Consider the following 21302-nt stretch of genomic DNA (forward strand, 5'->3'; position numbering starts at 1 on the left):
GATGAGAAATGCAGCAATGCTTGCGAAGGTGATGAAGCTAATATCAACATGAGCTGCGGCCGATTCAAAGAAGAGAGTCGGAACATTTCAACACAGAACAGCGTAAGTACCATATGATTTTTACAACCATCACTAACCGTATGGGAAATTTATGTGAGCTATCTCCACCACACCATAAAAAGGCTCTTGCACGTCATATTGAACGAGCTTACAGCTTCTGGACAATACAGATTAAATAAACGATGGACGTGATTTTCAATTGATTTTGGAAGGGAGGAAACGGGGGGGGAAACTGAAAACTCGGAGAAACCAACGTGGCAAGGGAGAGGGAGAACAACACATCAAACCAAATTTATAAACTCAAATCCAGGCTTTAGGGACTTTAGGAACATAGATAAGCATTGAGACTGGAGACAACCTAAGAATACGAGCACACAATTAGACCCTTTTCATGCACCCATTGTCTCCATCCTTAGTGTGCCGTCTCTCTAGGCTTAAAAGTTCAATTCATGATGTGTAGCAAAAACGGAATGCTAAGATAATGGACGTGAATGTGAAAACCAAGCTGCTCACATCTTTGTCTTGGTTATTGTCATTGATCTCAGCTATTATTTCCGCCTAAACAATTACCACCTGTAGCAACAGGCAACTACAACATCGGCAGTAACAACAAAAACAACAATGCAATGCAACAAATACAATAGAATCAAGAAAAAAAACAAAAAACAAAAAACAGGCCAGTAACAACATTGGACAGTTTAACAACAAGGACTGCTGTGGAATGGGAAAACAGTGATGCCAGGCAATAAGAGTACCTCTTTTTTCCCAAGGAAACAATGTGTCTAACAATAATTCTTTGTAAAACTTAGAGAACAGTTTGAATATCCAGTGACAATGAGGTAGAAATCTTGTTCTGCTACAGATGATAACAAATCCATATGAAGGCTCATATGAGAGCTGCAGTCAAAAGATCTCAAAATGGATGCAAAGGTAGGTGGATACAGATTACAATGATGGTGTATGATGATGATGTAATATGATAATGATTATGATGGTGATATGATATATGATAGTGATGATGATGAGATATGATAGTGATGATGATGGTGATGATGATGAAGGTGATGATAAGATGATGATGATGGTTGTTAGTCTGTTAATGATGGTGTTGATGATGAGGACGGTGAATGATGGCAAGATGTCATGCTGGTGATGATGAAGATTATGAGGTATGGTGATGATGATGATGATGATGATTTAGATACATGAGGATGTTGATGGTGAGATGATGGCAATGATGATTTGATACTGATGATGATGATCGGTTGATGATGGTGTGTTGATGGGGCTGATGATGTGAACATGTGATACTTCATGGTCATAATGTTGAGAATAGTGTGATAAGATCATGGTGGTGATGGGTGATGATGTTAACTGTAAAGTTGAAGTACATCTTTTATTTTTAAAATGCATAACTTTCAATGTCGTTTTTCGTAGTGCTAAAGCCACCTAGAGGCTCAAAAATCCTCTCTGATCAATCCCTGGAAAAAATGGAACGTCGGACAGGCTGCAAAATACCATCAAGAAACCTGGAAGCAAGCTCCGTGAGCTTCAGAAAAAACAAACCTTGATGGCCAAAGTAAAGAGCTTGGTCTGGCTTACAACGCACATGTTGCCTTTGGATCTGGAGCTGGGTGCCTTTGCGACATTGCTTGAAGCTGAAGAAAGAAGGTACTTCTGAAGACATACCCTCCTCAGACTCTCCCACCCCCACGGGGGAGGTATAGAATTTTTCCAAGATGCTGTTTATAGACCCATTGCATGTAATGTCAAAGCAGCTCAATTGAAGGACAAAAGAAAATAATTTCAATCTCCTGAGAACTGGAAACCTATGTTTTGCCCTCCCAATTGAGCTGCATTAGGACGGTGCTGCAAGGGGTCTAATCTGACCCCTAAAACCTAAAACTGCTATTCATTATCAGTTTGCTTAATTGATTTATTTTGTGTTGATAGGCTTAGCCTGGCATTACAGAACCAAGCTCCTTTGGCACCCGTCAGGTCTCGTACATGGCACACATAACACCAAGAAGCAAAACTCTAACTACTGAACCTAAGCGCCCAGCTAGTACTCTTGGTATAACACCTTCTAGTGTGTCAACTTCCACCAAAATACACACACCCATAGCCAGACCAAAAACCACCGCCGGTGAGTTTGTCATATGACCTCCTCAGACCCCCAACCCTCTCCCCTTTAAAGCCTTACCCAGGGGGGAGGTATGGATATTTTCAGATCTCCCCACCCATCGGAATTGTTTACTCACTCCATAAGGGAGATATGGATATTTTCTGAAACTAGGCAATACACCCCCCTCTAACCTTCCCCACCCCTTAGAAATTCCAATCCCTTCCATGGGGAAGGTAAGGATGTTTTCTGGAAGTATGAAATTTATCCTCCTCAGACCCTCAGAACTTCGTTCAATGTCACCTTTATGGCGAAGATAAAAAGTATAAACTTTTATTCACAGTACACAAAATGTTTTTAATAATAATTAATATTTTATGCTTTAACTCACAGGTACCCTTTCAGTGAGCAGGACGGTTCCTCCTGTAGTGGAACCAGTAACGACAGCCAGTCCTTACCGCCACACCTGGTCATACGTGCCAAACTTTATTGACTACCACAGCCCTACATCAAGGTAAGACATTAAAATGCACTAGAATTTGTTTGAGTCTCTTTCCCTGGATTTGAGTGAAGCTTTTTTTCCAGATTCTCCAAGGTTACCCATTCATTACCTTTTACATATTTTGATTGGCAGTAGTAAAACAAATTCCGACAGGCAAATTGCAAGTGCAGATGTTGCATGTTTAGGAAAACAGCACTAAGAGAAAAACGTTGGAAAACGTTGATCGAGTGTGTTGAAAGGTGGTATCATACTGCCTACAGTCCCAAATACGTTTCCCTTTAACTGGAAACGGTGGGTGGGTAGTCGCAAAATTTCTTCCTTGCACTGACTTGTGATGCAGTGCCGATTGGTCAGTTCGTTATCCACTAGATAATAGTCCCAAAGGGCCGAAAATATAAAACATATTTAAACTTGTCATGTTATAATTTATTCAGCGAGCAACGACCTTTTTTTATCAGGAGGGGGTAGGGGGATGCACATTACCCATACAAGGCATCCAACCCCTCTTCATTGTTGCATAAAATAATTCCCCCTCCAGTGTTTTTCCCTACTCTATATCGTAATTTTGTGTCCCCCTCCCTGGAAATCTTACTGCCCTCCCCCCCCCACGCCGCCCCCCCCCCCCCCACCCCCAAGTAAAAACTGAATGGTTCATATCTTTTAATTTAAGTATGGTGCTTCAATTTTTTGTTGAATAGCTTTTTTGTTGATAAGTTTTCGGTTGACCAACAATATACTGCAACTGACTAACATAGCTGTCTGACTTTGGTTCTTTGTGTTTGCTCTTGGAGGTCTCGTATCTGCGTACTGTACCACGCACAGTGACACACTACGACAACTACGTTTACTGGAGATATTGACCCTAGACACAAGAGAAACAGGAATAACCAAGTGACGACAAACCAACACTGATACTCTTCACGACACAGCACTTATACTACAGTTGTAGTAATTGATTCTGAGGGGGGCTTTTATTTATTAGCGCATGGGAGAGGGGGGGGGGGGGAAGAATTGGCAAAATAACATGGAAAGCTTTACAAACATAAACCCAACACCGCTCCATCGTAAGTGACAATTATGTAACCCTCCTTGTATCACCCACCCATTCTGCAATAGTCAAAAATTTCCTTAATATTGGTTAAACAAAAAGTGTATTTCCCGTTGCATGAGGAAAATAATTGGGGTCAGTAGGTCGGATTTTTTTTTACTGATACAACAGTGGAAATGAGCTTACTGGGAACCCTGTGGTGCATTTGGGAATGAAAAAATATTAGGGTCGGCAAGGAATTTAGGATCAATTGAGCAAGAGGAAACACACTTTTTTTTTGTTTGGCCTGACCCCCCTAAACATTTTCTCAAAACTATATAACCCACCTACTATTTTGGCGATCCCTCCTCCTCCCCTATGCACTAATAAATTAAAGCCACCTTAGATAAGAAAAAGCATTAGCACCCTTTTCTGGGACTGCACAATTTTGATGAATACATGATTATTAATTTTTTATTACAAATTATCAAATAATAATTAAATGCTTTTATTTATCATAAATAGTTATATAATTTAAGTTTGTTTTTGTAGCGATTAATGATAAAGAGATTTCATTAATAGATTAGAAAAGATAAGAATTACATATTATTAGATGATTAGAATTCATTTATTTCGTAGTTATTAGAAGATTATTAATTTATTGATTATTATTAAATAATAATAGTTGATTAATGATTTATCAGTAGATGCATATTTAGACCATAGTTATTTCAAGAGGTGATTTTTATCCGAATGATTTCTTTCCCATATTTATCTTTCTCCAACTTTGAATCATATACACAACCAGCCGGCCTGGCGGTTTCTGAGATATTTATTATAAGTTTTTATACTACATATCTAGTTTTCTTTATCAAGACATTTCCTTTTTTCTTGTGCTTCCTTTGCTTTCTGCTCATCTCTTTTTCTCTAAAAAATGTAAAAAAAAAACACAATTTTATTTAAGTGTCAATGTATTTAGTTTATACAACTAATTGGGGACACTGAAATGAAACTGAAATGAAGAAATAATCAAAGAAACATAAAGTGTCTTAAGAATCCCAACTGGCAAGGAGGCAAACCAGTTGGCTATTAACAAGCATGGCCAAGAAACTGAATTTGAAACTGATGTTCTGTTCTGTTCTTCTTATTTTTCTCTGCTCTTTTCTCCTTCCTTTACTTTCTTTCCCTCCTCCCCTCCCCTTACACCTCACTTTCAAGGAAGTTTAAGGAAAAAATAAAAATGTTCCTTGATCAAAGAAAATTAGACTCAAGAACTATACACTAACAAAAATATTTCAAGATGTTTATTAACTATTTTGCACAAATAAAATGATTTTAAATGGTTTTGATTATATTTGATTAGTTTTCCTAGGATACATTACTTGAGTCCAACTACTCTAAAAAGATCTCATAAGAAGAACATTTTTACAGACTACAAAAACTATTACCATATCTTCTCATTGACTCAAGGGTTAGATCTGTGGGTTAGCCATGCCCTGATTTAGGCCCCGTCCACACGTATCCGGAAATTTTTGTATCCGCAAATTATTTTTTGCGGATATGAAAATGTTTGCATCCACACGCAGCATATTCGAATCGTTTTCACCGTCCACATGTTTCTGTTTTCATAAAATTTCCGGATACCGATACAAAAATGTCCAGACACGTGTGGACGCAACCCGTATCTGTAAAAAAAGGATTTACAAAAATACAAAAATTTTCAGGTACCTGTGGACGGGGCCTTAGATCAGAGGTTGTTTCAGGGTTTGATCTGTGAGTTAGCCATGCCCTGACTTAGATCAGCCTAGAGGTTGTTTCAGGGTTTGATCTGTGAGTTAGCCATGCCCTGACTTAGATCAGCCCAGAGGTTATTTCAGGTTTGATCTGTGAGTTTGCTGTTCCCTGACTTAAATCAGACCTGAGGTTGTTTCAGGGTTTGATCTGTGAGTTAGCCATGCCCTGACTTAGATCAGCCCAGAGGTTATTTCAGGTTTGATCTGTGAGTTTGCTGTTCCCTGACTTAAATCAGACCTGAGGTTGTTTCAGGGTTTGATCTGTGAGTTTGCCGATCTCTGACTTAAATCAGACCTGAGATTGTTTCAGGGTATAATCTTTGAGATAGCATTGCCCTGACTTAGATCAACCCTGGGGTTATTTCAAGTTTCCATAAAATTTGAAAGATTTGGGCATTGTAGTTTTGTTGCTTGCTGACGACGCAGATTGTTCTATAAAATAGGTCGTACATTTCATCCCCTTGGGATTAGTACTTTACAGACGCATTGCATTTGGTGCTCTGGGATACCTGTGCTGTGGATTTGTTAAATTAGTTTTCTCTAAACTTTTTTTTCATATTTATTACAGTCATACTGGTAATGTCAGGATTCTTGAAGTCAATCCTGATGGGAATTATGTGCGGCTCTTCAATACCTCAGCGCATCGGGTAAGTTAATCTAACACTTCACCTTTCACCACTGTGAGTCCAACGGACTAGGTGGCTGGCTCAAGCCCTGCGGCCGTCACATGTGAATTGAGTTTGTTTGATGTGTTGTTCTCTCCTATGCCATGAGGGTTTTCTACGGGTTCTCCAGTTTCCTCCCATGTGATTTGAGCGTTGTGAGCATAATAATGTAGTAATAATATTAAATGTAGTGGTAGTGTGTATGAGCAAAAAGTGTTCTCAATTAGTGCGAAAGCCCTAGAACAACTAGACACTTAAACAAAGATATTTATTTATTATTTTTTAAGAGCACATGCAGTAAAACCATGAAATGAAAACGAAGTTGATACTGACAAATAGCAGCTATTTAGTGACTAATAGTTGCTCTCACTCGACCAGAAAATTCTTTACACAAAAGACACAAATATTCTCTTGTGTATTTGTCTTTATGTAATGAATGTTCTGGTTGAGTGATAGCAACTATTAGTCATTAAATAGCTGCTATTTGTCAGTATCAACTTTGTTTTTATTCATAGTTTTACTAGGATTTTTTTCTAGGATTTTTAAAAAGTAAAATAAAATGAAGTAAACATCTTTATTCATTCAATAAATTATTATAATTTAGGGGCGCATGTGCTTCACCCTTTGCCTCACCCTGTGCCCCACCCTGTGCCCCACCCTGTGCCCCACCATCCCTATGCCGTTGGTTCACAAATCCCTTTTCTTTCTTCATTCGTCACATCTTTCATTCATTTTCTATTTTTCCATTCATTTAGGATGAAGAGATTGGCGGTTACATGGTTCAACAAAATGTCTCTGGTAGGCCAGTGACTGTCTTTCGATTTCCGCCGAGGACAAGGTTGAAGGCCCTTTCCCACACTACTGTAAGATATCTTCACTTCCACTCTTAGTAAACACCCATTTAGGGGCAAGTTTAAAAAATGGTCCAAAATAGGGACCCGAATTCATTGATTTTGGTGTTGGGTACCGGAGTAAATACCCCCCCCCCCCCTCCCTCACCCCCTCCCAACACGTTATATCCCCCACCCCACCCCCTCCCAACACGCTATTGAAATACTCCTTACTGTAGTGTCTATGCTGATTATTTCTACAGTCAAATATGTTGTTTAGCAACCATACAAACAGACACTTCATTCATTACTGTATTTGAATTTTAGTTTTAGAGATATTTGAGGACAAATTACAAAATTTCACTTCCAAAGGTGCTGGATACATCTGTAGTTATTGAAAACGTTTACGGATCAGAAGCCTTAATGTTTGAAAGTACTACATGAGCTAAACTCAGAAATATCCGAGCATTTTTGACGCGATACGAGCGGGTTTAAAAAATCGCACGGTTGGCACGATGGCGTCATTCTACTACCACTACCAAAATGCTGAAGTCGCGAATATTCATTCTTTTGCAAATTTATAGTTCCTCATGAAAATAGTAAGGCAATCGGTGCTAATTAACTAAACAAAAGAAAGCGTTCAAGGGAGCCTGGTAGTGGTAATAAATGACGCTATAATGCAATAAGTGGCCTATTGTCGGAGTCACCTAAAGTTTTTGGAGCGCCACACCTTCCCGTACATCAGTGCCAGTTATATGACACATTTTCTAGTATAAAGTGTTCATGATAGCAAATGAAAAGTTCATTATCATTCTTTGCCTTCTGTTTTCCGGTAGGTTTGGTCAGCGGGCAGCCTCATGAAGCACAATCCTCCATCAGATTTCTTATGGAAGGAGCAGCATAAATGGGGGACTGGACCTGAATGTACGACAATTCTTTGCAAGCCTAATGGACAGGTAAGATAAGTGAAAAATTCAGAGAATGGGAACCCTGTGTTGAAGAATTCTTGCAGGACCCACCTGATATTTGTATCACGTGACCGTCTAATCCTCTCTGTCACACAATATATGCGAGGTCAGATAATCATGAATATAATCATTGGTAAAGCTTTTTAAGGGTCTTTAACTGGGATTGTTTGGGGGGGTGGGGGTGGGGGGGAGGAGGGGAGCTGGGAAAATGGGATTTTATGCACTGGGAATAGAATGGAATGAAATACTGCACTCGTGGTTCCACTTTTTGTTTTGAACTTAAAGCCGTCATCTAAGACCAATAAATGGAAATCTATGAGAAATTTGACTCCTTAAGTCGTGGACAACCTTATTTTTTAGTTTATATTTATTCCTTACCGCAGCTATGACATAAAAATCCAAAAAAGATTATTTCTGTATTTGTTTTCAGGCAGTGGCATGGACAACCGCTGCTTTTCCATTTGGTGTTCCTAATCAAATCCCTACGCGGGACACTGGCCCGGGATCCCCTCGGGATACGGGTTTGGACAGAGAACCTTCAAGAGAGCCAAAGTCACCCAGGTATGTATATACACCTATTTCAAAAACGTAGCCTGCGCCACATCCGGAATTTTCTTCGTAAATACCGTGGACTTATTCGAAAGAAAAGGCCGGATGGAACGCAGGCTACAAAAACGTTGTCATTGCCAAAGGCGATAGGCCATAGGCCATAGGCCATAGGCGAAAAGAGAAAGGAGATAGTCCATACCAAGATCCAAGAATAGCTGGAATGACTTGTGTTTCTGCTTCTTATTCTCGTCAAGAACATGGACCTTAGTGTTGAGACTGATTCAATGTTCTTTGTATTCAACGAAACCATTTCCATGTGGAATGACCTATCGCCTATCACCTTTTGCGATGACAACGTTTTTTGAAATAATTTTTTGTATCAATTGCCGATTTTTGTCCTAGGCCTTATTACCTGTGGCGGGGTCCCTGTGTATTCTATTTCTAATCAAGAAATGTTTTTGCATATCTTTAGGTCCAAGAACCCAGAACCACCCCCACGGGAGATTGAAAATAAGTCTTTCTCCAGATCTCCAAATGACCCTCTCCACCCCCACGCGGTTCAAACCAGGGTCAAAACGGGGGGCCACGATGGGATGACAATGAACCCGCAGTCAAGATCCCAGACAGTACGACCTGACCCGGCTGGTGCTAGTCGTACGGGGGGTGCACCACTGAGAAGATACGCTGGGTCATCTTTGCCCAATGACAAGGTATGTTGAACCAGCTGATCTGAGAGAAAATGTAAGCCAATCAGAATCGAGAAGATTTGCCAAACTGAGGTATCACTTTTCTTCTAGAAAGTATTCTGATATCCAGGGCCCGGTTGCATAAAGCCCTCTTTAAGTGCCCCTAATGCCTGATTACAGACTCATTTAGAACAAATCCTCACATTGTCATAAACGCGTTTTTCAGAAATTTTTTCGTTTCAAACGAATTCCTGATTTTTTACGGCACGAAAAAGTTGGCAAAATTCTCGTGTCCACTCACTCTCAAAATTTCAGTACCGCGTTCGAGGAGCCTGAAAAATTGTATAGACTTACGTTATCGGGGTGATACACCATTTTTTTTGTGGGTCAAGAGTGCTGTTTTTAAAAGTTTTAAGAAAGAAAAAATGCCGAAATATTGAGCCTTTTACTTATTGTACGAGTGAATCCAACTTGGAAGGATGCACAAGTCTTTCACTTTTGGAACGTATCACCCCGATGACGTAATCGCACCTGTCCCCCTTACACGCAGTCCTTACATGAAAAGGCGCGTTTTCAAAACTCATTTAAAAATCAGGAATGCATCCAATTTCAATTTTTTTTTGGATTTTCGCATTTTTCATGAATATATCTTCAACTTACATAAGGTCTGTGATTAGGCATTAGGGGCACTTTAAGATAAGAGCATGTTTAAAAAATGTCTATCAAATATGTATGTATTTATAAAGTTGTTTGTAATTATTGTTTAAAGATTTTAATGTAAACCACTAAATACCTATATAGTTATATTTTTATGTGTTTTATCAGATCTTTTTGTAAAGCGCCGTTGAACCATGGGGATATTAGCGCTATATAAATCATAATTTATTAATATTATCAGAGTACAAACACTAAAAGTGTACAACACTTTGCACTATTCAGTAGTAAATAGTGCTAATTAAACAATAGAAAACAATAGGATTAGCATAATTTAGCAGTATTTAGTGGTATTTATGTTACACACTTATAGTGTTTGTACTCTATTATTATTATTATTATTATTAGAGTGCACGCCTAAAACCGTGAACATTAAATAGTACTAATTAGTACTATTTCATACAGAATCCTTTGTTTTCTATTGTTTAATTATCACTATTTATTGCTAAAAATTAGTATTTGTTTCACGGATTTAGTGTGAGCACTCTATTATATCCGTAAGTAATGTTCCAAAACAATAGGCCATTGCACTAAGACAATACTTACGAGTGTTTTTAAGCTTTTTTATCTTAAGAGAACTTCATGCAACTGGGCCCAGGTCACCAAATGAAAAGAGTAACGTTGCTAATACGAGGGTGATAACAGTAACACAATAACTAATGCGTTAGATATTTTTAATTTTTAATGGTGAACAGGTTTTTATTTTTCGGTGGTCCAATTTTCACAGCTTCATGACTCCTCAATTTTGCAGTGACGTCATTTCTACGTCACTCTATTCAGATCAGCGGGAAGTCCTTTTGAAACGTGAAGTCACATAGTAGCTTTGCACCATAACGTTGGCAGCCACGACAGGAGGCACAACAACAGTCTCTTCCCCCCTCCCCTCCCCCCGTGAGCCTGAATTCTTTCATGTCTAAATCAGATTAGACCAGATTCAATAGCCCACTTCCGAGATATGCTTCGCTTGTCACGCACAAAGGTTTCAGTATGAGGCTACGTGCTATATACTCAGTCATTCGTGACAGGCGTTAAGAATAAATTTAATTTAGCACGTAGCCTCATACTGAAACCTTTGTGCGTGACAAGCGAAGCATATCTCGGAAGTGGGCTATTGTTCCTGCCTCCTGTCATGGCTGCCATCAATAACAATCAATGGCAAAGCCTTTAATAGCGCAATATCTTGAAATTCAGACTTGTCGAACATTTTCAGGACTCTAGCCCTAAACAAGGTCATGGAGGAACGATCCGAGTGATGCCAAGCTCAGAATTCACCTCCCCAAAGCAAAACTACCAAGACAGACTATCCAATCTTACTACCCAGCAACGAGTTAACTTCTCTCCTCCGCCTCCAAGACCTTACGTTGCATCGCGATGAAAAGCTCTGAACGTGTCGTAATGTCACCATCGTGTGGTTTTCAATCATGGAAGCAAGGAGATATTTTCAACCAATAGTCCCCTTCACAGTTCCCTGCGCCATCTTGAAAGGTAGCTGTGCCTTTGCATCGAAGCGAGACGAACGGTGAGCTTGCAATGATAGAGACCGTTTTCTCAAGGTTGCGTGCGCATCCAACTCGTTACGGCCACAAAATTGAAAAACGCAAATTCAGTAAAACTGAGAAGCCAGTTTTATATTTAAAGAGGAGAATAATCGATTTTATGAATTCTTATCGAAAAATGGAAATCTTGTCAATGTATGATAATAGACCCCTTCACAGTTTCCTGCACCAAAACGAGACGAACGGTGAGCTTGCATTAATAGAGACGTGAATAATTGTCCAAGGTGTTAAAAAAGGTCTCTATCAATGCAAGCTCACCGTTCGTCTCTTTTCGATGCAAAGGCACGGCTACCTTTCAAGATGGCGCAGGGAACTGTGAAGGAGACTATTCTCATTATAAGCTCCTGTTCTTGTATCGTGGCCCGTCAAGTCCCTTTAATTTGTATGGTCATAGAGACCTTTTTATAACACCTTGGACAATTATTCACGTCTCTGTCATTCCCAGCTCACTGTTCGACTCGCTTCGATACAAAGTCACGGCTACCTTTCAAGATGGCGCAGGGAACTGAGAAAGGGAACACTGTGTACTCCTTAAACTCATTGAATTTAATTTTAGTTTTTAAGGGTGCCTAAAAAATCTCTTGAAATTTAATAGTTCTGCTCAAATTCCTTGAAAACTCCTTGAATTTATATTCTGATGAATGTGATAGTCGATGACTATATTTCTTTTCTCCAAAAACGAATTGACCAATCAGGGAAAGGGATGACCTAGTGTCACGTGATACCTAGTAAACTCTTATTTTAAACTGAAATACATGCGTTTTCTAAAGCTTTTCGCAGTTCTATAGAACGTAAAATGATAGAAATATCTATCAAAAGTCCTGTAATTGAAATTCAAACGAATTGACCAATCAGGAGAAGGGATGACGTAGTGTCACGTGATACCTGGTAAACTCTTATTTTAAACTGAAATGCATGCGTTTTCTAAAGGTTTTCGCAGTTCTATAGAACGTAAAATGATAGAAATATCTATCAAAAGTCCTGTAATTGAAATTCAAACAAATGTTAACTCCTATAATAAGATATGCTGGGCCATGTGCTTTCGTGTGAGTTCGCATTTTTATAAACGTCCCATGAATCGTAGTAAAACAGCTGATAATACTGCTTGAATTATTGTTTTTTAACAGTACTTGTGTAATTAATACATATGTAATTTTACATGTAGTCACAACGAAGCCCAGTTATTAATGGTAAAAACGACTTCCGGCTTCAAAACGAAAAACACAGCAATAGAGTTTATTCCAGCTGTGAGACTGAATTGTTTCTCATGTTTACTCGTTTCTCATGTAAATCAGATGAGACCAGATTCCATTGTTTCTGACTCCTGTCATGGCTGCCATCACGTGATAACTCTATAAAGATTTTTCATATTTGTCTTCATGACAGAATTTATTGTCCAAAATTCTAATTATTTCAGGTAGAGGTAAAAGCAGTAAAAACATTTTTCGCTTTATTTTAGCGTTTTCGTGATAAAGACCTTGCAGTACGCATGTGCAGAACATGACAATATACCTTGAGCGACACGAGCGAAATACGTCTGCGCATGCTCGTATGCAAATTAGTCAAAATGTCTTTATGCTATTGAAACAATATGTAAAAATGTGTAAAAATGTGCCTGATAAATGCTTCAAAATTCTTACATAATATGCTTGTTACTACAATATCTTGGTGTCACAAAAGTATACTCGCAGATTTTTGTTTATACTCTGAGAAAACGAACAATCATTTTCTCACTCAAACTTTTACAGTTCCGTTTATTGACCACGAATAATAGTTTCCTGTTGAGGTTGGAGTTTTCGCGCATATCCGCAAACCTTTTATTATGCGCGACAACTCTAGCCTCGGCTTATTCGTGGTCACTGAAAGGGTTTTCTTAGAAAACGTGCTGAAAGACAGACATGAAAAGCGTCTGCGCATGCTCTGAGACCGTATGCGAATAGCGCAGCGCAGCCGTGACGTCATAAAAACGAAGACAAAACAAACTTACAAGTTTACTTTCAGCAGATAATTTTCGCAGCCGATCGCAGTTGATCTTAGTTTACATGGGTTATTATTGTAACTTTAAGTAAAAATAATAAAATGAGTTCGTATAATCCTCGTAGGGGTTAAACAGAATGCAATGTTTGTCCGAATCTTTAAGCTATTTTTAGAATCACTGCGCTGCGCTATTAGTCGAATTGTAAAAATATGTAAGTTTGACTCGCAAACATGCGTGACAAATGAACTTCACAAAATGCCAAAACGTAGACCTTATTGCGGTGACCGAGAGCGGACATAAAAAATTCCGCTAAAAAGTCAAAGCAGTTTAAGGCCACATTAAAAAGTAAGTTGGTCTTTTTGATCAATTTTCTTTTTGTCTTGAGTCTTTTTGTCACGAGACATTTTGACATTTGGTCTCAAGCGACTTGGTCACAAAACACTTTCACTTTAATGGACTTTTTGTCGTCCCTTATTTTAACATGAAAGACATTCGCCCTTGACGTTTTTCTTTTTGGCATCCGACATTTAGTCTTCGAGCGATTTGTCAAGCGGCCAAAAGAAAAACAGCGAATAGTCACAGTTAGATTCAAAGTTCCCAGGCGTAACAAAGGTTACCCACGCTATATTCTTCACGTGGCGATAGAGAGACTGATGATTTCCGGATTGGAAGAGCCTGCGGATTGCAAGAGCCTGCGTTACTTCTCGCCTGTGGTGAAGAACGAGTGCTCTGGACTTCCGGTACAAGAGCGCAAGCGTTCGAAAACGGAAACAGCGGAAAGCTGAAAGAGCTGAAAAGTGCAGAAATGTCATAAATTCAACCTATTTCTGTACTTGAATTCCTTTCATCACTATTATTATCCTGAAAGAGCTGAAAGAGCTTTGATTTTTTCCTTTATATACTATGCCGAGGAAAGCCAAAAACAACAACAACAGCAACAACAGCTATACATCTAGTAGCTCAGTCCGAGAAGCGCTTGACAACGTTTTCATAAAATTATCGATGGCGACAATTTGGAAGATTCTTTTTCAGTCTTCGGTACACTAAGTATCACGATTTTAGTAGTTTCTTTGTAGAAAAAAAACAAAAACAATAAAAACAAAAACAAAAGCAAAAAAACTAAAAAAAGTAAAACAAAACAAAACACACGACCACATCAACAATGCTGTAAATATAATGTCGTCTCTAAATAAATATCATCATCATTATTATTATTTTTTAAATTATTATATATAATTATTTTTATTTATTTATTTTCTAAATTGAAATTATATCTATTTATAATAATAATAATAATAAAAAAGAGAAAATGAAAAACTATAATAAAATATACTATAATGAAAATATATCTACTAATTATTATTATTATTATTATTATTATTATTATTATTATTATTATTATTATTATTATTATTTCGTTCCCGAGAAGGGTCTGACATTCTAAACAAAGATATAGTGGTTGATTCGGCTTTTTCATAAAAGTATTGGCCAACAAAGTTTGGATAGCCGAAGATTTTGCCTATTTGAGAGCGCGACCAGCTGCCTGCACGGCCGTATGATGACGTTTCATACCTATAGTACCACAATCCTTTTCAAATTATATTTTTATATACAAACGTCAAACCTCCTTTCTTTGAGAATTTGAAGACAAAAATAAAAGTAAAGCTAGAGAATAAACGAAGCTACTGAAAGGGACTGTCGTGGTATTTGAGGTGCCTAACTTCATCATGCAAAGGGTTTTGTACACTCAAAACATGTACACATGTCAAAATACCTTTCATTTAAATAAGCAACCAGTTTTTTTTGAAAACGGCGAATGTAGAAGGTGAAGGCAGGGCCATTTTATGTAAAAAATATGTTCCGTGAAAGAGTCCCAGTATAATGACAGGGCTTTAAACTGTCTTCGCAGTAGGCGAGCGACGTTATGTTGACCAATTAGCAGCCCGTTGCTAAGAAAAGGTGCTTGGTCTTCCAGAAAAAGTAACTTGATCAACGTCACAATATAAAATTGGACTTCTTAGTGGCTGTTCAGTATCAAAGAAATATCTTCAAAGCTGAGCAGCACGATAGAAGGCTTAACAAGAAATGTCTGTGCATGGGCTTTATTCAATTTTATTTATCTTCTAATACTATGTAGAAATTTTATTTTTTTGGTAAAGAGAATGCGTGACATTAACCTTGCTGGTCGGTCCATTGGCTGGTATCTCTGCAGTTAACATTTTTTTCCATTTTTGTTTAGTTTGACATTATTTATATTATATCATCTTTCATAATATTTGTCTACTGATTATAAGAAGCTCTGCACTTTTCAGCTCTTTCAGCTCTTTCAGCTCTTTCAGCTGTTTCCGTTTCAGCTTTTTACCGCGACCCAAAATGAAAATATATTTTCCCGATTTCTAATTTCTATTTTGATCGTAAGTAAACACATGGATTGTGCCAGAGCCCTTGTTCTTCGCTGCAGGCCAGAAGAAACGTGCGAGATTGGACTCTGTCATAATCTATTTTCGGCGCATGCGCAATTTTCCGGAAATGAAATGTATTCAATGAAAATCTTGCTTTGAAGCAGAGTTCTGTGTTTACTTGCTATCAAAATAAAGATTAGAAATTGGCAAGTCTGAATGCATGCGCTCTTATACCGGAAGTCCAAGCGGCCTGGTCTCAAAAATGGATTATGTATGCCAGATCCGTCGTCTTCGCCGCAGGCCAGAAGTAATGCAGGCTCTGGGTACGAGATTGACCGCACCGTACATACATTGAGCCCACCCTAATGTAGATGAAGGAGTGAATACTATTCACGGTGGTCACACTAGAATCACTTTGGTTCAAAGCTGGAAACACTTGTTCCAGTGCACTTTTCGTATTGTACTCTCTCCCATGACCTGGCATTCCTTGGTTAGTCATATTCCCCACCCTCCCTCCCTTGAGCTGTTTTGGTTCTTTGTAAAGCTCTGCTAGGTATACTTCATTTCTCAATCGCTGGGAGTACAGTTGGACCGCTGTGAAAAGAACACTGCAGTGACTGGTGAATTTAATATATAATTCGAAGACCCACTACACCAACCTCGAAACAATCCAAGAATGTTCCGTAGTTTTCTGTTGCCTCGAAGGAGAAAAACGATCTATTGTATAGTGTTTCTGTTGTTGGTGATCGTGTTATTCATTCGTGGTTTTAATCATCCGCGTCCTTTCCTATTTAGAGAACGTCCAACTGTTCCAAGCGTAGAATACAACTTCAATAATATACCTTACGGACAACTGAAAAATGGAAGCTGCGCTTTACAGAAGAATGGTCAATGGAACTGTCCAGATATTCGTACCGAAGAACACAACACGCTTCGACAAATGCAACTGGTTATGATGCGAATGTTGTTGATGTTCGACGCGTTAGCGAAGAAATATAATCTAAGTTACTGGATTACACGGGGAACTCTTTTAGGAGCAGCAAGGCACCAAGGATTCATCCCATGGGATAGTGATTTAGATATTGAAATGCCAATTGAAGATTATTTAAGGTTTCTTCATAAAGGAGCAGAGGAGTTGTCGTCAGATACATTCCTTCAGCATCACCAGAAAGAGAAACAGTTCTTTCATTCCGACTACACAGACAGCGACATTTTGCATATTAACTCGCATCAAAAGCAAAAGCTTTTAGATATTTTAATAGTACCTTGGAATCCTCGATTCAGAGATAAAAAGAGTTGTTATAAAAACTGTCTGAAACCCAAATGCTCCTGGCATGATGGTCTTCAGATCGACATATACCCCATCGCTTTACAAGACGGGTATTATCAAGATCAGTTTATTCGATCCAAAGTAGTAGTATAGGGAATGGGGGTTCCAGCGCAATCTCAACACGGGGTAAGACCCGCGTCAAAAATCCACCTACGGACGACCCCCACTCCAAGTGTGGTTGAGGGCAACAGCGCACTTAAATATGTTAGTCTATATATGGAGTGCGAAGAATGTAAGAAGTTCGTTAACGACTTTTGCATAATTTGTCTAAGACCTAAAGTTATCGTACCTAAGCCAGAACCCTTTTGGTGTTGTGGTAAGAAAATGCAAATAGAAGATGACACGTCAGCACAGTGTTACGAGTGTGGTAAGAATATTCGTAATGCCGTACCAAATGCTACCAAAGAGCAATATTACGCCAATGGAGGTCGTACGAAGACCCCATACAAAAGAATAAAATACTTCCGAGACTGGATGAGTCATATCCAAGGTTATCGGCCGGTATATTTAGACGATGAAGTAAGGCAGAAAATCATAGACCACTTAGAAGAGCCAACCCCGCAAAGTCTACGGAAAACGCTGAAAAAATTAAAGCTAGGGAAATATTACAAAGCTATTCCCTATCTTTTGTCTGAAATTACCGGTAGGCGTATTCCTCATGTCCCAGATATGCAAAGGGCCGAGTGGTTATTCTGTCGGCTGGATAAGGATATTCCTTATTACCCCGACGTAATTTACGAAATATTTTACAAAATAGACCCCAACCACCCCCTATTAGAATGGATTCCGAGAAGATGAAATGTGCAGTCGAAATCCACCTACGTTCTTTTCAAAGCAGATGTCTACTGAGCGAGTTTTCTTTGGAGCTCCTCTTTTGCCTTCTGGTAGATCTGTTTGCGAGATTCCTCGGAAAGATCTTTCACGATGTTTTTTTTATTGCCCGACTTTAATTCGCCATATTTCTTTTCCTCCGCGAGGATCAAAGAAAACTCCGTGTCGTCTATGCGGCGGTCCCGCAGAGCTTGGGAGACTAAGTCGGCGATGGTGTTAGCCTTTGCTCTTGCTAGGGCTATGTGTGTGTCGTGCTTGGATATCTTACCGGACAATTGCTTCATAATGCCTGTCGTAACAGCGGAAACGATGCCGCAGACGGCTCCAACGCTGGCCAAAGGAACGCCAACGACTATTCCAGGTCCGGTAAGCGAAGTAGCAACGCCAGTGCCTGTTAACGCCACGGACATGGAGCCGGAAGTTATCGCGATTTTATGTAGTATGCTTCGGGCTCTGGCGTACTTTTTCCTGACCTCTTCGTAGTGTTTCGCTTGCCCTTCCAAGTAAGCCAGGATTAAGTTTGCTTTGTTGAGCCTAAAGTTTTCAGCGTTTAATTCGTTAGGACCTGTATCCTTAGTGGTAGCGTGATAATTGGGAACATCTGGGTACAACTGAGGTGCTGAAGGTATAACATCCATTATATACTAATGTACGACGCTTTTGGGGATGATATTGAGGAGCAGCCACATCACGACAACCGGGATTATGCCAACTGGAGAGCCTTTAGGAAGACGTTTCCGCATGCAGACCCTAGTAAGTTCGAAAGAAGACCCGATGGGATTTACTATAACGGCGAAAGAATGTACAGCAATACAGACTTGGAGCCGCATGAGGAGAGGAAAAAGGCACAGCATTTGTCAATAACGAAGGAGGCACCCGTGCATGAAGCACCCAATTTTCCTAGAAACTTATTGTTAACTACGGAAGATTACCCATTTTACGATGCTGAAGGTGGTGTAAACGACTTTGAAACGATGGTAACGTTCCTGAAGATTTCAGTGGGTAGGCAATCATTTGATGTAGTAGTAAGGAATATCTATGGGGATACGATGTTAAAGCATACGTCGGGTAAAGAGGCCAGGGAATGGTTAGCAGGACCCAATATGCGATATTGGCCGCAGCAGTTAAACTTTGCTGTCTGGGCCGCCACTAAAGGTTGTGGCGTTGCCGCGGATATGTTTCACGTTCCGATCATGCGGTTTCACGTTGCCTTTACGGTAAGGAGGTTGTTGAAGGAGCTTAACGTACCTTTACCGGGAGATAAGGCATTTAATCCAATGAATAATCGATATAACGCCGCAGCCCTAGAAAGGTTAATTAATGAATTCAAACCACAGCAAAGAGACTTTCGTTACAAAGAGGGTAAGACGCATGGCCTTGGCATCGTTTACGTTTGGGGTGCCAACGGTGAGAAGCCGGCCGATTATGGGCATCAGGAATACCCAAGTAATGAGTTAGAGTTCGGTGATATGGGTGGTGATAAGAGTAATAATTCATTAATTACTAGAATTCAAACGAACTACCCCGGCACTTGGGATCCATTTGTGTTAATGAAAGGAAAAGGTTTAAGGAACCTAGCCAGGATTAACCGTAGCATTGAAGCATTCGTGTACTGCATCCTGGGAGCGCAGGTAAATACCCGCAACCCCATTGTTGGATCCCAAGGCGCTTCACAGGAAACGCAACAAGAATTCCTAACTTTATTTGAGTCTGCAATAATAGAAAATGACATATCTAAATCGGTGCAGAGATATCAATTGGCGGTGCAGCAGTCTAAAGTGCGACTGGATTACGCTTTGTCGCCTGGTTGTTGGTTAATGCCAAGTAATTTGGTTATTAACACCAATTCCGTTGTGGGTTATAACAACAAGCTGCAGCGAGCTACTAAGGATATGAAGTTTGGGGTGAATGACGTGAACTCTGACATGACCAAGGGCATTACTCACTTCGTAGAGAAACCAAAAAAAGAGGTAGAAAAACCATCGAAGAAGGCGCATGTAGGAAAACCCGAACCAAAGAAACCAGTAAAGAAGGTTACCGAGGAATATGACCATAACTTACTAAAGGTCGGCTTAACCGCTGCAAGCATTGGTCTGAGCTATTATATATGGCGATGAACAACCCCTACGTAGCTGGAGTAGATTGTGTTTATACGACTTACACAGGCGAGAAAAAATACACCCAGGCATCTTGGGTTGATGTCACGGGCATGTCCGTGAATTTGAACTACTCAGGAAAGAAGTTAATCCTTTGTAGTATTTGCATTGGCACGAGCAGCCATGCCAACGTGGGCTTTAGGTTCCTGGATGAGAATGGCATACTGCAGCCTATGCGCGCGAAGACGAGCAACAGGGAGCCTGTACATTTTTCCGTAGAGCCCAACCCAGCCAGCGAGGAAAATCTATCGGTTTGGACTTTTCACATGGTCGCCGATTGCCATGGGAAGGTAAAGCTGCAAATACGCGTAGACGATTCTGGGAGCGTTTGCGTGAATGGCATAGAAAATCAAAGAGACACGGCTTATAACCACAAGACCATTAGCACTTTTACGGTGCTTAGTCTCTAGAAGCAAACTATGTTTGCTGAAATATATGAACCCACATGTAAAGGAAGATTGGTTTCTTTATTACTTAGAGGAGAAGGAGTACGTAAATGATGAATGGTTTGACACTGATCTTTGGGTGAAGGTTGGAGGCGTGGGATTACTTGTGTGTACTATTAGCCTTAATACGGGGTATTCGTGCAATGCTGGGTTTAGGATCGTTGATGAGAATGACCATCCATTACTGCCTTACAGAAAAAAAATTAACAATAGGAACCCAGTTCATTTTTCCTCTGAGCCCCCTCCAGTAAGCGGAGAAGATCAAAGGCCGGCGACTTTTCATATGATAGCCAATTGCCAATATGCAAAGCTGCAAATTCGTCCCAGCGATGGAGGTAAGACCATAGCAACTCGTGGTCGCATAGGAATAAATACTGTGGGGCCTTCTCCACCGGATGCTATTTGGAATCATAAGCCCATTAGCACCATGACCGCCATACCACTAGTTCCGCATTATCAAGGCGGTGCGAATACTATCTTTACTTATCCCCAGTCGAGGATGCCTCGGGCGCCCGACGACGATAAGCCCGACATAACATACAAGGATAAGATTAACCCTTCATCTTCTTCAGGAGTACCACTCCAATAGCTACGACTAATATCCAAATGTTATTCCCCACAAACTTTAGCAGTTCTCCGCCGGCCCTAAGTGCCAGGCCAAGAACGCTACCCAGCAGCCCAGGAAGA

The 21302-nt window shown here is 39.8% G+C and overlaps 1 pseudogene across 1 annotated transcript; it reads left to right on the plus strand.

Moving 5' to 3' along the window:
* The first annotated feature begins 978 nt into the window (after positions 1-978).
* LOC148912654 (uncharacterized) lies at positions 979-13116 on the plus strand (annotated as a pseudogene). The gene is made up of 10 exons (XR_016119188.1): positions 979-990; positions 1567-1731; positions 2014-2206; positions 2576-2696; positions 6073-6151; positions 6925-7032; positions 7836-7955; positions 8398-8528; positions 8989-9226; positions 11127-13116. The product of XR_016119188.1 is annotated as an uncharacterized LOC148912654 (transcript).
* Positions 13117-21302: the final 8186 nt, after the last annotated feature.

This window comes from Actinia tenebrosa, unplaced genomic scaffold (assembly GCF_029948245.1).
Source record: "Actinia tenebrosa isolate PJP-AT-01 unplaced genomic scaffold, QUT_ActTen_1.0 PGA_scaffold10__47_contigs__length_13832649, whole genome shotgun sequence".
NCBI classification, from domain to species: Eukaryota; Metazoa; Cnidaria; class Anthozoa; order Actiniaria; family Actiniidae; genus Actinia; species Actinia tenebrosa.